The 14,970-nt window shown below is 34.3% G+C and overlaps 1 protein-coding gene across 3 annotated transcripts in view; it reads right to left on the bottom strand.

Annotated features, from left to right (window-relative positions):
- LOC129740640 (uncharacterized) overlaps positions 1-14,688 on the bottom strand; it is a 315,420-nt gene extending 300,732 nt beyond the window's left edge. Inside the window, exons 1-3 of one of the 3 annotated variants that reach the window (XM_055732386.1) lie at positions 14,623-14,688; positions 13,545-13,808; positions 1,785-3,166 (exon numbers count right to left, since the gene is read on the bottom strand). The gene's annotated coding sequence lies outside the window, so the exon portion shown is untranslated. Of the gene's footprint in view, positions 1-1,784; positions 3,167-13,544 lie in introns of all 3 variants that reach the window. The other 2 variants (XM_055732384.1, XM_055732385.1) reach the window with 2 other exon arrangements.
- Positions 14,689-14,970: the final 282 nt, after the last annotated feature.

Genomic DNA, 14,970 nt, shown 5'->3' with positions numbered 1-14,970 from the left:
TTTTGTCTTCAAGTTTTATTAGAAAAACAACGAAAAAACTAAATTAGAAATATAAAATATAGAATATATATGCCAGGATAATAAACATTGACATCTTCCTAGTTTTGAACGCACAAAACCGTATTGGAATAAAACTGCATGCAAAGATTATGCCTATTTTTGGGCGTTTTTCATCTCATATACACCACTTTTGGTCGCGAATTTTTTATTGCAAACTTACTTATATTACCTATCCATTTTTAAAAAGAACGAAAGAAAAAACTTGTGTACAATGAATTAGAAATCCTTGCGTTTTTTTTTTGTTTAAATCAAGCGTAACATTTCAAAAGGGCGAAACTTCCAAATGTAAACAAATCGAGTTAACGGTCATTCCGGATGCACGCGGTTGTACTTTACCTATTAAACGCGGTTTCATTTTAAAATTACTTAAAACTTTCAAAAAATTGATAATTGGGCGAAACTTCCTGTTGATGCATTTTCGTTGGAACGTGAAATTACGCCTATTCAAAATGGAGTGAATTTTTCTATTTGTGTGGGGCGTAACTGAGTTGACCGTGTGTGACAAAACGGCCTAATTAGTTTTTGCGTGTAGGACGAATGGGCAAAACTTCAATACCAAAACAAAAATGGCCGATCAATTGGGCGAAACTTGCAGGCGTAACTAAATCGAAAACAATAAAAGAGCGAAACTCGAAAATCTCTTAAATTAAGCGAAAAAAGTTAAAGTTCTTGATAACCATCGAACAATAAGGGAATATAATGCACATTTTTTGATTTTGTTGAACAAGAGATGGTCGATTTTTCAAATAGGATTTGAATAGGTGTTACGAATTTTCAAACGCGTTTTTCTCGTTTCACCCTTATGAAATGTTACGTTAGAAATGTCTGCCTATAATGATATAAAATAATAAATAAATAAATATAAAAAGAAAAAGATACTTAGCTAACTCCGTACGAATTTCGTAGTAAACGGGACTTGATTGTAGATTCTTAGCATTTTTAGTTCCAATACCAATTCAAACTGTTAACTGGCATCGCACTGATCCTGTAGCCATTATTGCATCGCTACCCCCGTTACACCTAAATTTAGGAGCTTTGGACAATGTTTTCACAAGCTTTTACCACAAAAGCTTTTTAGCACAGAAAACCTTGCCGTAATTCTTCTATCTTTCTATCTCTTGGTTTATGTGTGATGACATCACAAACATATCAAAAATTGTAAATTTTCAATCGTTTTCATTTGATTTTTCAAAGTTTGTTGCACCTTACGCCTTTTTCTTAGTAGAGTGAAAATCGCATGTTTTTGTAAATTTAAAAATATAATTGGTGAAACCAATAATTTTCCTAACTACGTCAATTTAATGTCCCATCAACCTTCAAAGTTTTGATGTACAAGCGGTATGAATTTTTATGTGGACATTAAGTTTTCAGAAGTCATTGAAGTTGAAAAGTATTTCATGATGTCCCAGTTGACGGTACATCAGCTCTTTGAGAACAAGAATTTAAATTGCTCAGTCACAAAACTAAGCTTCCGGGAATTTTCCAGAAGAAAACATTGGATTTTAGTGGATTGAAAAGTGCAGCGACTATTTTGATCATTTATGTCAAAGAAAATTATTTGATTAAAAAACGGTAGTGGCTCCAGAGAGCCACCAGTAGTGTTACAAAGCAAAATTGATAGACGCCTCTATGTGAAAAACCAATTCATTCACTTTACTTCATTCCTAGAAAACATAGAAACAACACAAATCTGCCAGGTGTTCTCCAGGGGGTAATTCACTTACCGGCTATTTACACAGCCATCGTCGTCGTTGACGATTGCAACTCGTCATAATTCCAATATTCCTCTTTCGTTTGTCTGGGTTTGGTTGGTTTTCGAGAATGTATGTCGGTACCTATGTATATCTAATTCTCCCTCGCCGATGGGAAACCTTTTCAAATAGGTTTTAAAATACAGTAGTGGCGACGGCCTTGCCCCGATCTTCCTTGGTCACTTCTGGCACTCGCTTTTTCCCTTTTCCGATTTTCTTCTACTTTTAATTTTTTTTCAATGCGGCGTCGTCGTCGTCGTGAAATTCAATTCCATTTGATGGGACACCATCAAGGTAGCAATAACAAAAACAACACTACACCCAATACACAAAAGTAGAGACCGAAAAACTTTTCGAAACAGCACGACACTCTCTTTTTTTCTACATAAATGCAGGCAGCAACAGCAGCAGGACACTTCCCAGGATCCCTGAGGCCTGGGGAACACTTTTAGTTGGAGCCAACACCCTACGATCCAATTTTAGTGTCGCCTTTCGATGATGATGATGATGGTTGTAAAATGGTGATGGCGCCTTCCGAAAGGCTTATATTTCCTGCAAAGGACACTCACACATGTGTGTATGTATTTTCCCAGCTTTTGTTTGAATATCACTTGGGACGACGTCGACGTCGTCGAATCACTTCTGGAACCGAATACCGGTGGATGTGCACTATTGATAATTAATTATTCATCCCAACAGCACCAGACCCAGACCAGTCTTTTTGCCGAGTTCCCCATCTCACTTTCTGTATGGTCTGTCTAAACTTAGAACATTTCTTCACAGACTTGCTCAAAAAGCCGGCCTACAACTGGAGCCACCTGAAGAATTCAGCTCCAAGTTAGCTCGGAAAGTTGTCTTCTTTTTGCAAATGGACTCCTCCTGCATACACATCCAAAATTAATAGAAAACAATTACGACTCTTGGCTTCCTATTTCTGTCTTTGTCATCAGGATTCCCCACTTCATTTGGGAAGATCATCAAAAAGCATCAACCAGAACCACAACAATACATCCCAGTCACGTGCCCTAGATTCGGCTATTTGTATTCAACGGCCAGCACCACAAAATTCCCGTTCCACCTTTTCTAGTTTCACTTGTCGAAAATGTTATTATTTCCCATCCGAAAACGACGACGTGAAAGGTGAAAGTTTTAGATCCATTAAGGAGCTTAGCTAGAAGACGAGGGTAGCGGCTTAATCTTCGTCAAATTTTTGACCTTGGACCAACTTTAGACTGAGAACAACTCCCTTCGGGAGTACTCCTACTTCTTCTGATCCATCGTCCAGTCACTCGACGACGATGACGACGGGATGAAACTTTCAGCAGCACGTTTGCATGATTGATGATGATGGGGACCTACGAGAGGGAGAGAACCAGAAAAAAAACATACAGATTCATTACTTTTTCTGTCTATACTGCACTTGTACCTACTGATAGTAGTGACCCAAACCCTGAAACCCAACAAGCTCAACTTGGAGTGTAGAGCGATACGAAAACTCTGTGAATTATTGATCTCAAGCCCCGAACTGGTGATCGAGCCCGACCGGAGCTGCACTTGACCGAAAGCGACTAGCCACCCAGCACCTCATATCCTCGATGGGATAATTTATTCAAAATATGACAACACAGAAAAAAAACACTTGGTTACATTGCTTTTGCTTGATTCGCACACTCACCACATGTGATTGCAGTTTTCAGTCAAACCCAAACCGAACCCGCAGTTGTGCAAACAGGAGATAGTGGCAGATATTTGAATTTGGTGTTTTTATTTCCCCCGAAAAGCATCCCCACCTCTAGCGTGGTGTTTCGAATTCGGAAAAGATGCTCTCACAATTTTCATTTCGGTCCTTCGAGCCGGATTCACAGTTGGGTCGAGAAAATGACTTCAAAGTAAACAATATTAAATGTGAAGACATATTGCGGTCAATGCATTCTGGGTCCTTCGGAATGGATTCAGTATTTTTATGTTCTTAACACATTTGCTTGTGTGTTGAAGACTTTTCCAATTTTCTATCGTGTTCAAAACAACAAATGTAACTTTAGGAGAACCTTCTTTCTAAAGATGAGCTGTTTCACAAATTTACAACACCTAATTTCGATTTTATGAAATGTCACATTGAACAAAGCAATATCTCCAAGTTCCTTGAAGCTATTTATTTGACGCTCTCACAGCCAATGGGCAAAAAGTGTATAAACTTCGAAGAAGATCAATATCCCACAAATTCTACAAAAGCATATTTTTTCCTTATTGATAATTTTTCATAAAAAATCGATAAATCTTAGTTTAAGACGCAGCACGAGCTTACCAACGGAGGTATAATGCATGAATGACCCCCAAAGCTGTGCGAACGGGGGAGGGGGCTTTTAGGAGTTTAAACCCCCCCTCCCCGTGGAGATTTTTCCTAGTGATGTTTTCACTATAGTAACGGAAAATTACTTGATCTTGAAAGGTTATTAACATTAAGTGTTAACAAGCAAGTTGAAGAATTTTCTACACGTTTTCTATACGGAAATACGTCTAAAATCACTCTTAGCTTGGGAAATTTCATACCACAACATTATATGACGTTCACGAATTGAAACTAATTTTGGATTGAACATTTCGTTTTGCAATTCAATCAACCTGTTGTATATTATTGTGATTATTTATTTAATTTAGGAGCTTTTACCAACTTATTGGCATTCGTGTCCAAATTCCTTTGGTATAGAAACTCTAAACTTGAAATACAAAAACCCAACATCGCCTTTAGAATGGGTTTTTTTTTATAAAAAAAAAAGTGTAACTGAACAAGTTAACAGTTTGAAGCCAATTATTGCTTCAAAATTTATTCTTCAAATACTAGTTTTATACATAAACAAGTGTAACAGGTGTTTACCACTAACGATGGTCATCAGAATAAGCAAAACAAAAATCTAAAACCTAGTATCTTCTACTTTATAACTAAACAATTTGATTTACAAAACATCGTTTCATTACAAATATTATGCTGAAATGAAATATTCTTCAAAAAACCAATTTCAGTCTCAATTTTATTTATTGTTTCGGGTTTTTTTAAATACTCATTATCACATGTAAAAAGGTTTTGATAAATTACACAAAGCCACAAAATTGACATTCTTCCGAAGTGCAAACATTTGAAATTTTATTTTGAATAATTTGGGTGCCCTGAATCTAAATATGCAATTTTTCGATCAGCTTTTGTTTTTGAAATAACATTTGAAAATAGGTTAAAATCATTAAAAAAATTCCTACACTTTTTTGGAAGAAAAATAAATTCAAAAACAAAAACACAAAGTTCAAAAATAAAACTTTTAAATCAATTATCAACTTTCCTCAAGACTGTGTTATTTTGTTATTTTAAGTTCTGCGAAAAAAGTTAAAGAAATTTTATATTTTTTCACTTTTTCTTAATTGAAATTTTTAGAAAAAGTTTTAAACCAAATTGAATTATAGATAGCTTTCAAACAGAAATACTTGTAATGATACCTTTCCAAATTTGTAAAAAAAACTGTAATAATATTTCCTTTTTTAGATCAGCATCAGCAAAATATTATTCCTTTATTAAATGAAAAATATTAAACAAATTCAGAAACAGGTTTCTTAAAAAATTAGATTTATTAATTAATCAATTTTTAACTATTGATTTCACTTAAACTTACACATTTTAATACTTATAAAAAAAAATAAATGTGATAGACCAAGTTTGACAAAAGATACAAAATCAATCATTTAAAAATTGACGTTATACTTGTTAATTTAAAAAAAATCCTTGAACAAATTTCAAAAACAGATCTATTCCATCTTCCTATTTTGTTTTAATTTTCAAATAAATTAACCGAGTTTTATAATTTAGTTTTCAATTCTGAATTTTTGTGTACTGAAAACATGAGCATTCAAACCAAAATTTGAAAAAAAAAGGGTCCCCACCTTCTGTTCTTTCCAATGCCCAATATTTCAATTGATAGCGACAGCTTGAAATATCAATCCTGTGATTGATCACGATTTTTGAATTTTTCCTTTAAAAAGTTCGAAAAATGATTCCAAATAGCAATTTTTAGGCTAAATTTGAATGCGCAAAGTTCACTAAATTAGTATTTGCTTTATGCTTCCAATATTTATAATAAAATTGGAATTCCTTATTTTTTATAAGTTTTTTATTGATCATTCGCGACATGACATGTACTTTGTCGGTATAGTTAAACATGAAGTGTTCTAAATATATAATGTCATTATGCCATGCCATTATATGCCATGAAGTTCAAAAACGAACTTTTTTGTCTTATTTTTACAACAAAAAGATGTTTTTTGTAGAAAAAGGTTTTATCTCTCACTTTGATCACTGGAACTCTTGAAGTAATACCTATTTTTTTTTTCTTATTTTTATTAAATTAAATTCAATCATCAACTACATCATCATTACCACATTTCAGATTGTGATTATTTTTTTTTTTTTTTTCATATTCAGAATACAAACCCCGTTCGTTTTTGGCAACATTCGATTTTGGCAACATCCGATCCGAACAACGGATTTTTGGAACGACATGACATTACCATATAGTTTTCGCTATAAAAAGATCAATATAATTTAGACAAACACCATAAACACGTTTTAACGTTCTTGAATGTTGATAAGATATAACAAAAATAATCAAAAATTCAAAAAATATAAAGCTTTCAAAAATTACGAAAAATATAAATATTTCATAATATCCAAAAACAAATACAAACAAAGAATAGAAATGATTAAAAAATTTCAAATAAAAAAAAGATACAAAATGACAAAAATAACAAATATGATAAAAATAACAAACATTCTAAACATAACAAAAAAGTCCTAAATGTGTCTAAAACACGATAAAAAATAACAAAAAATGACTAAAAATTATCAAAAACTTATATAAAATTGGTTGGAACAGTGGTTTACTTTTATCAGGAGATAAGAAAAAAGTTGGTGAGTAAACCGTTTGAATTACAGTATTGTATTACAGTTTAATTAACCTTTCTCTTAGAAATGAAGCAAAGACATTAAAATCAAGATGAATATTCAATAACATTTATTATCCATCGTTTTCCTAACAAATTTTAATTATGAATAATTTTTTACCTGATCTAACATTTTTTTAGAATTCCTTAATATTTTTAATATATGCTTTGGAAATTTTTATTCCAAATTCGAAAACTAGTTTACTTAGAATTTATTTTGGAGAACATTTCTAGTTCTGAATAAGGCACCAATAACTTACCGGATATAGTATTGATTCAAAGCTTACATTACGATTTTATATTTCGATTTAATTTATCATTCTAATTTTTAATTTCTAAGTTTGTGTGATAATCATCAGTAAGAAAATAGTGTTAAAAATCAATTTCCTTATTTATAGTGTATTTTGGGAATTATTATTATTTTCAGCTAAATTTTAATTTCGAAACCATTGTTACAGTGTTTTTGTGAGTTTTCTACAGTGTTTTCATTATTTTACAGTTATTTTTAGAAATTTTTATAAAGTGATATTTTTCAAGTTTTCTTAGAAATTATACACTTTTGTCAAAAATTCTGGTTAAAAATCGTCTTCATCAGAATGTTAGCAGTTATTATTTACTTTTGAAGGAATCTTAATACATCTAAGCTTAAAAATTGAAAAAATGAAGTTTTAGGGAATACATATTTAGAAAATCGTAAACTATATTGAATGAATCTTATTTCTAATGTGATATCGGCCTCTGAATCCGAAAATAAAATTGAAATATATCTCAGTAGAGCAGATTTTAAGCTATGCTCAAGTTATGAAACTTGTCTCAAAAAAAAGTATATTCGTAATCTCTTGGAATTAAAATATCTTGGACTACATAATTTAAAATCCGTAACCTTTTTTACTGAAGGTAAATAAAGTTTAATATCGATCTTCTGAACTTCACTGAATTTTTTTTTTTTACTTAAAAAAATAAAAAACGCATTCCAAGAAAAATTTAATTTGTTCAACGGTTTTGGATTTGACTTTAACATTCTAAAAATAAGGCCAACTGTCTCAAAATTTATTCATACTATAGGCTCAATTCAATCCTTTCCTATAGTCAGATCTTGCTAAAACTTGGCGTGTGAACATCTGGTAAGCCAATGATTAATTTTAGCCTAGAACGTGTTTTATTTATCATGTTTTAGTCTTCCTATACAAAATTTCGTAAGATTAGTAACTCTACTGTACGCCAGCACCTCGTCTTAGGTCATGAGATCGAGCCTCGGTCATGGCATACATACGTAGCACTTCTTCTGGAGGTCGGTTGTAGCATTTAAAGCATATGCTTTTTAAGCATCTTTCAAAGGAACATACGTAAGTATGTAGGAGAAACGAGCCAGTTTTTAGAAAAAACGGTTGAAACAACACAAAAGAAATACATTCGCAAAGCAAATAAGTACAGGTTTAGTACAGCAATGTATAGAAACTGGCCACATTCTCGATTTTGAAAATATCAAAATACTGGAAACAGTAGAATAACTCCCAAAGATTTTATATAAAATTGAGAAGTGAAGATGACGATAATGTCGTTAATAAGCCGAGAGATTCATAAGACCGGATACGACCCCAGAATCGCAAAATTGACACATACACTGAAAAACTAACGTGAACGCAAAATAAAACAAAATGTCCAAAACCAAAATGAAGCTATGATCTTTTAGTATCCGGACACTTTATTTCGGCGATAGCTACGTTACTAGAGCTTGGATAGGCAAAATTTTAGTACGGTTGTGTTGGTTCGATCTTGCCTATTTTTTCAGATTTTAAAGATAACGTGTGTTTGAGATATTTACGATACAAAAAGACATGGTAAAAATAATTTTGCACAATCGCTTTGAAACTCTTCATTGTCGACTTGAATACTAATGAACTGTTGATTTTTTCTGATTTTTTTTGTTGCCCAAATGGTTAAGAAGTATAAGGAGCCACTCTAGGATGCTCACGAAGTTCAAACCAAGCATTGGAGTGGGACCCTTGATCTCAAATATGGGTAAAAAGACTAAGGTTATTGAGAATATTTGAAAATAGACCCCTTAACTATGCAGTAAATCCGTTTCCGACAGACAGAAAGTGATGCCTGACTAGTAGACATCAAGTAAATAATTAATAGTGAGCAGTTTTATTGATCTCAATCTGTGCAACCGATTTTCACGAGATGTGACAGATGTGTTCTGATGAACAAAGAAATTTCTGTTAAACCCGAATTTAAAAGATCAAATTCTTCGAGATGCTTACTCATGAAAAGGTTCGAACCAGATTTCAATTGGTTTTTCCAGGTGAATTTGTGTAAAATATCATGATTTTGCAAAGGTTTTGCTTCTGTGGTAAAAATAATAGATCAATACATGACTAAAAAAAAGTGTGCAAAGATAAAAAAGTGATTTTATATTACAGTAAAAGTATTTCTCGTAATCAACGATAATTTTTTTTATATTTTTACATTAAATATTGCATTAACAGCTTCATTTACTCCATATAAAAATTTTTGATCAAATTAATAGTTTTTAAAATACACACGTTTGTAACTGTCCGGGTTCTAAATGATCATAGCCTTAGTTTAGACGATGGCCAGTCAATTGTATGTTATAAAAAAATAAGATTTCAAGTTTAATGATAAAACGTTAAACAAAATTTTAATGTCCACTGAGGAGGAGCGAGTGCCAAAGTAGCTCGAAACGTATGGACGACTGGTAAAACTGTTTTATTATTATTAAAACTTGTAACCGTCCATATTTGAACGTTCACTCGTTTATTTTATATTCCTCAATATTCTTAAAATTATAATTAAATTTATGGTGAAAATCACACTTCTACCGAGTTATATAGTTAGGGTAGTTTTAAGAATAAAAAGCCAACCAACAAACTAAAAATGCATTCAAAAATTCACTAAAAATAAAACAAATAAAAATGAAACCAAAAATTCAAAATATAGAAAAAGAAAAGAGTAGGTTGCGGCACAACGTCTTTTTCAAATTTAAACCAACAGTACACTGCTAGGTTTGTAGATAGTAGCAACAACACCACACTCTCCACAAAATACCACAGAACTTCACCAAAGTGGTATAATATTGCCCTATGGTAAAAGTTCATCGAAAAATGGAAAAACGGAGTTGGAAAAAAAATTGAGACTTCCGCTGATCTTCCACTTCGTTTCGGACCAGCAAGAAAGCAACACCCTACGCTACAAAAAGTGTTTGTTAGATAGTTTGCCTCTAAATCGTCTCTTAACTAGTTCCGGAAGTTTCTTATCCGTGTTAAGTGACCTCGTTGATCAAAACCTTTGGCTTAATCCGTGGGTAGCGCCAATTTCTACCAGGATAAGCCTTGGTAAACTGTCTGGTCCCGAAGAAGGCTGAGGTGGCATACCTCATTTCCGGATATTCCGAAGGAGCGTCCATCAACATACGCTCTGACAAACTCGTGGTCGGACTGACCAAAAACTGGTTCGGAATCCTCCATTGGTGGCTCAACTGACAAAAAACAACCCCAGCGACGGTGAAACCAATATCCCGACGGCCTCGTGGTGGTGATTCCATCCGAAGGATTCAGGTACGAATCCGAGCGAATCTAAGCGGACATAATCTTTCCGATCGGCGAATCGGATCTCCCATGCGGACGGTCATCGGCAGCGGCGGGCCCAGACACTTACACCACACACATAAAAAGTAAGTTTTCAATGTCAATACTTAGCTAGGGACGTTAGGGAATGTTAGGTTTTCGGAGTGCCGAATAAAATCATAAAATTCGGTAACTAAGTGTTATTTCTACCTCCTCTTATCACTATCCTAATTACGGCAAGCTTGAGCCGACCCTGGGAATCTTGGGGAATCTCTTGTGACTGAGCGGGCGTAACGAAAGGACAGTTACAAACTCACCGAAAAACGTCGATAATTTCAAAGAACAAACAATCGCTGTGATAAATGCAAAATCCAGTATTAAAGAAGGCTGAAATGTTTACATGCCGTCAAACTTCCAAAAGTGTGATAAAGATCGGATAAGTGTTAAAAAACTTGGTATATCGGGGCTTATTCTGCGACGCGAGTGACGTGACTCACGAAATTTCAGTTCTTTGTCCTGACTCCAGAAAATGCTCTAGCAATGAAATTTGTGTATCGATGAGTTCTGAAGGCCAATAGCAGCTCATACGAACGAAAATTTCGAGACTAGAGAGGCTATTTAAACCAGCAAAACGATATGAAATTTCGTGAGTCACGTCACTCGCGTCGCAGAATAAGCCCCATCATCTCACTGATCACCAAGGTAGTTAGATTATTCGTGGGTATGTGTGTATTTTTTCCTAATTTTTTATTCAGATCTCAAGAACTTGATCAAATCAAGTGAAAGTTTGTCTGTCAAACTGAGAAACTGCCAATGTGCCAATATCAAAGGGAAGTGTTTATTGTTAAAATCTAGGGATTTGAAATTCCTTTACTAACCTTATCTAGAAAAGTTCACTCTTGTATTGCTGAAGAGTAAAATTTAAGCAATTTCTAGTTATTCAGGGGGTCCAAACCCGAAACATAATTTTATAAAATCTATAGATATTTGTAATTTTGAAATTAGATTAGATTAGATTAGATTAGAAATGAGGCCCTTGGAGCCAAAGGGATATAAGTGCATGAAAGTTGATTTCGAGAAAACACGCTTTGAAGTTGTTGTGGTTGGCAATTTTCCATATATTTTTTGAAAATTTTTGTTTTTCTCTAGAACGCAAAAGTATGTAAATAAAATTCAAAAATCTGAAAACATCACCAAATATAGTTTGAAATATGAAGAATTGTTTAGCATTATTAACTCAAAACTCGACCACTCAAAATTGTCACTTATACCCCTATGGCTTTGAGAGCCTCAAAATAGATTAAACACTCTTCCAAAACGCGTTTTGTGAGCACAATGATGCCACTTTTTTGTTTCGATTACATCCAAAATTTGTCATCGGAGTGCATTCAAAATTCCTCTGAAAAGGCTGTTTTAGCGAGGCGTCAATGAGCTTTCGATACAACCAAAATTTGGCATAACTGTGCAATCCGTGCATGAGTAATGAGAGCAATATTTAGGCATTGTTTCACCGTTATTCTGGAAAAATGATACAAAATTTGGCAAACATAGCATGAAAGCATGAGAGCATGACAGGTTTCATTGAAACCTTAATGATACCTTGTTGCCACTTTTTGTTTCTAATTGCTACAAAAATCTAGCATCGTTGTGTTTTTAAAACTAGTTTTAAGATGCTGGCTTAAAGAGGTATAATTAAGGTTTTTATTAATCTAAATTTGGCATAAATATGTTATCTGCATATGAAAAACGAGAGCAAAATGTTTGCATATTCGGTCAAAACTGGACAAAACTTTTTTTTTTAATTTTGTCATCTCTAAACCTCGTTTTGGCCTTAGTTTGCTATTCCATGAAAACTAAGGATTTTTTTAAATTAAGGATAGTAGTTAAATTTATTCTAGTGTTTTTTTTTTTTCACAGAAACGAAAAGGACTGAAAAAAATTCATAATACCTTAATGATGAGCTTTGATATTACTCTAAAATCAAAAGCCTATCAATGCCAGAACTAGGCTATTATTGACTTAATTGTATGTTTGTAAATTCGGACTCTTTCATAAACTTTTTAGCCCTGTGAGCCAAATTTGGCGAAATTAACTGCTGCTTTAGTGCAGAAACTGGCACTATGAAGGCACAGTTTGATGCATTATTGCTTGATGCTACAGCATTGGCGGGCAAAATGCTGGGAAAATGCGGGGAAAAAATTATGATTGTTGTTTGGCTCCATTTTTTTTTTCGCCACTCTGAATTTGGCTTATGTTGATATTCGCGTATGCATATCAAGGGGATCTCTCGGGGTTGAATTTTTCAATTACATGATTTTTTTTTCGATTTTTTCGGCTGAAGATGACCTGGAATCGAACTCATGACATCCATGGCTTGAAAATTTTTCAACTCTGTATGTGGCCCTATCAGATCCGCGTTTAATTTTTGAAAAAAGCCCTATTTGAATCAAATTTCTGGCTACCGGTGCCCTAAATTAGCATTAATTCAGCAACAATCAATGTTAATGTGCTTTGGCCTAATGCCAATGTAGTGCTTTTTTTGTCATTTTTGTCATTTTTGTCATTTTTGTCATTTTTGTCATTTTTGTCATTTTTGTCATTTTTGTCATTTTTGTCATTTTTGTCATTTTTGTCATTTTTGTCATTTTTGTCATTTTTGTCATTTTTGTCATTTTTGTCATTTTTGTCATTTTTGTCATTTTTGTCATTTTTGTCATTTTTGTCATTTTTGTCATTTTTGTCATTTTTGTCATTTTGGTCATTTTTGTTATTTTTGTCATTTTTGTCATTATTGTCATTTTTGTCATTTTTGTAATTTTTATCATTTTTTGTCATTTTTGTCATTTTTATCATTTTTATCATTTTTGTCATTTTTGTCATTTTTCTCATTTTTGTCATTTTTGTCATTTTTGTCAATTTTGTCACTATGATCTTAGTAGTTAGTAGCAAGTAGTTAGAAATATACAGCTTTTATCAAGCTTTGTGTAAATTTCTCGTTGTTTGAATCCATTCCACCTGACTTCTTTAAAATATGGTACGTTTTGCTATCGTACTCGACTATCATTTCCTTATTATAATTACAACTGCCAGCCATAAGTTAGCCATTCCTAAACCTTAACTAGTTCAGTGAAATGAAAACCGAGAATCAGTAGTCACTTACATGTGCTTCGTTCTCCTTAGGGCTGAATTTCCAAGACGTAGAAAACCGATAATGTAGTCCGGATATGAAGCGAACTCTCTTGTTATGTCCGGAACACGTGCTTCAAGAACACCTCCACCCACCAAGATGCCAAAAAGCAAAGGCGATCCTCTTATCGGACGTGTACCTGCATCACATGCACCTCATCAACCCCGTTTGTGCACACAAACAACAATCACACATACACACACACAATTTCGATTTGTGTGTAAACATTGGCGCTTCCTGCGAACGAAAATGGAGGAATACACGACGAATGCATAAATGCGATTAGTTGTAATCCTTTCCCCTGGCAGGCGGCAGCAATCGTTCGCGTATGTATGTACCTCGATTTACATTTTTGCTTCTGTTGTCTCGTGTATAGCCAGACACATCACTTTCGCTTTACAAGCCTTTATCGGTTGTTGTTCTATTTTTCGATGCCACTATCCAAAGCACTCACTGATGATATTCAAATCGATATGTAGTAGGCGCTGTTGGGTCAACAAAAAAAATTGAAACCCCATTCACAGAGCACAGCCTTCTATGGAGATTTTCACTGACCCGAAACTTAACTCAGTGGGGGCCTACTTTGATTTGCCAAATCCAATATGCATCGTAGCATAAAAACTTCCACATACACCCTCCCACAGGTCACGAATAAACAATTAACTAGTTGCCCCCTAACCGATTTGGCCCATCTCACGCACTATTCGACGCATTGACCCAATTTCGTTGACGACCCCATAAGGTCATATGTATGTGGACACATTCACACCCTGCCCCTACATGAATGAATCCTTCGACAAAGAGAAACTCCCATCAGCCATTCACCATTCCTGATAACGTTTCCGGTTTCCGGTCCCCAAGCGTAAAAAGGCGGAAAACTCTACGGAGCCTTAAAATCTTCTTCTTCCTTCTTCCTTCACATGGCGGTTAAAAGGAGCAAAGTTCAGTTAAACGGGCGCGCTCTGTTCCTCACAAGAAGCAAAGAAAAAAGTTGACCACTATCAAGTGGTTTTGCTTGTGGCCACCACACAAAATATACACACACACTCACTCGATGCGAAAACCCGGGTTCAGAGAAGCCAACGACGAACTGCTTCCGTATCCGATCAGCAGCTGCCCACGACGAACTGAGCTTGGAACCGGCAGATCCTACTGGTTTTATCAGTAGTCTCGCTCGAACACTTTTCTGGAAGTAAGTAGGGAAGCTTTTCCGAATGATTGTGCTTTCGGTAAAATCTCCTTCGGAAAAGAGAGAAAATATTGTTTTGCTCTCCCAAATCTGAGCATGCGCCTCCCGCTTCCGGCCATGGCCACCTGAGGAATGTGTTTTGTTTTGGTTTTAGCAAACGAGTCCCCCAACAAGGGGAAAACATATGCTGGAAACAAACCCGGTTGGTGG

Source organism: Uranotaenia lowii, chromosome 1, assembly GCF_029784155.1.
Source record: "Uranotaenia lowii strain MFRU-FL chromosome 1, ASM2978415v1, whole genome shotgun sequence".
In the NCBI taxonomy this organism is placed as follows: domain Eukaryota; kingdom Metazoa; phylum Arthropoda; class Insecta; order Diptera; family Culicidae; genus Uranotaenia; species Uranotaenia lowii.
This window is presented reverse-complemented; position numbering and strand designations above follow the sequence as displayed.